The 2,500-nt window shown below is 47.5% G+C and overlaps 1 protein-coding gene across 1 annotated transcript in view; it reads right to left on the bottom strand.

Annotated features, from left to right (window-relative positions):
• aebp1b (AE binding protein 1b) overlaps nt 1-2,500 on the bottom strand; it is a 46,547-nt gene that overhangs the window by 35,200 nt on the left and 8,847 nt on the right. The window lies entirely within an intron of this gene.

The following is a 2,500-nucleotide window of genomic DNA, read 5'->3' as shown; positions in this document are numbered from 1 at the left end:
CGTCAATTCACACGCAATCGCAAGGTAATGTAAGTCAATGGAGGCCAAACGGCGTTGATAAACACGCTAAAAAGCGAGTATGCGTCTTGATAACACGCCAATAATGGCGTACCGATTGGCGTGTCATACATACGCCACTTCATGAGATCAGTCTGGAAGATTATTTACAGTATTAAGTCTGTAAATTACATCCTAAGAAAGGTGATTAGCTGAAGTTTGTAGTAATGCTTTCTCCTCCCCTTCCACTCTCATTTTAATGCAACACAGATCAACAGCACCACAAATTACAGCCTCCAAAATCAGTTTCAACAAAAACCTCCTTCTGAAAATGTCTGAAGGAAGGGTGAAGGGATTTTGGGGGGAACACTAACATTTCATGTACAGGACAAAGGTGGAGGGTTGAGGTTTAGAGGGTAAAAAGTGGACTTTGAAGTCAAATAAAACAGTCTGGATCAACAGAAGCACATTTCCAGGATGATTGCCTGACATACGGTGTGTTTTCATTCTCAAACTCCGTTCTCTTCGGGAAACGACAACAAACTTTGAGCCAACGAGCTACACGCTGAAAATATCTAGTTATGAAGAAGATGAGGACGGTGCAACAAGACAGACCAGCTTGGTTCTTTCAGGGAATGATTGTAAAGATTTATACAGAATATGTTAGATCATTTCCTCTCTAACTGGGAGGTTTTGGGACTAATTGGTGGGATTGATCGCTTGAGAGAGAGAGAGGGAGGGAGAGAGACATAGATACATCCATTAGCCTGGTCCTACCAGACTCTGGTACACTAGCCTGGTCCTACCAGACTCTGGTCCATTAGCCTGGTCCTACCAGACTCTGGTCAACTAACCTGGTCCTACCAGACTCTGGTCCATTAGCCTGGTCCTACCAGACTCTGGTACACTAGCCTGGTCCTACCAGACTCTGGTACAGTAGCCTGGTCCTACCAGACTCTGGTACAGTAGCCTGGTCCTACCAGACTCTGGTACAGTAGCCTGGTCCTACCAGACTCTGGTACACTAACCTGGTCCTACCAGACTCTAGTACAGTATCTTGGTCCTACCAGACTCTGGTACACTAGCCTGGTCCTACCAGACTCTAGTACAGTATCTTGGTCCTACCAGACTCTGGTACACTAGCCTGGTCCTACCAGACTCTGGTACAGTAGCCTGGTCCTACCAGACTCTGGTACAGTAGCCTGGTCCTACCAGACTCTGGTACACTAACCTGGTCCTACCAGACTCTGGTACAGTAGCTTGGTCCTACCAGACTCTGGTAAACTAACCTGGTCCTACCAAACTCTGGTACAGTAGCCTGGTCCTACCAGACTCTGGTCCATTAGCCTGGTCCTACCAGACTCTGGTCCATTAGCCTGGTCCTACCAGACTCTGGTACACTAGCCTGGTCCTACCAGACTCTGGTCAACTAACCTGGTCCTACCAGACTCTGGTCCATTAGCCTGGTCCTACCAGACTCTGGTACACTAGCCTGGTCCTACCAGACTCTGGTACACTAGCCTGGTCCTACCAGACTCTGGTACAGTAGCCTGGTCCTACCAGACTCTGGTCCATTAGCCTGGTCCTACCAGACTCTGGTAAACTAGCCTGGTCCTACCAGACTCTGGTCCATTAGCCTGGTCCTACCAGACTCTGGTAAACTAACCTGGTCCTACCAGACTCTGGTACAGTAGCCTGGTCCTACCAGACTCTGGTCCATTAGCCTGGTCCTACCAGACTCTGGTCCATTAGCCTGGTCCTACCAGACTCTGATCCATTTCATTTGTCCAGAGAGTCTGGCCTCTCTCCATTGACAAGTGTTAACTTCCTTGAAGGCGGGTACTCTGTACTCTCAGAGCCACTCTGGATCTGCCATAACCAATCGTTAATGTTTGGTCCTGACGTCGGATTAGCATCGCTAGCGTTAGCCTTAGCCAACTCCTTCACCACTGACGGAGCGAGCTGGAAAATCAAACTGTTCCTGAACCCCGTGGGGAGGAGGACCACAACATCATGGCCACCAACACAACTCAGCAAAGACTGTTCTTGCTTGGGCTTTAAAGGAGAATTCCGGTCGATTTCAACCCTAGTAGCTCTGTTGTTTGTAAATGTGGAGAGCTGTCAGTAGCGACCAAACCAATCGGTGCTGCCTACACCGTGTTATCCTCCTGCTAGATTTTGCAGCCAACAGGCTTAAACAGGGCAAGTTTTAAACTTGTTTTTAGCCTCTAAACATGTTTGAAATGTCATTACAAGGGCCTACCCATGTGCAGTTATTCCTACCGAGGGAACACAGTGTATTTGTGTATTAATCCATACCTCTGTTTGTTTCCTGGTTTCTGGTGAAGTCCATATTAGTCGATTGGCAAACTCATACAATCCAATATTCCAAAACGTATTTTTCCCCCAAAAATACGACTTGCCGTGGTTATTTCCATAGTAATAACACGGTGTAGGCAGCACCGATTGTTTTCATTTTCCTCGCTACTGACACTGACACACA

Source organism: Sander vitreus, chromosome 5 (assembly GCF_031162955.1).
Source record: "Sander vitreus isolate 19-12246 chromosome 5, sanVit1, whole genome shotgun sequence".
Classification (NCBI taxonomy): Eukaryota; Metazoa; Chordata; class Actinopteri; order Perciformes; family Percidae; genus Sander; species Sander vitreus.
Note: the sequence above shows the minus strand (reverse complement) of the source record. Positions and strands in the feature narration are given on the sequence as shown.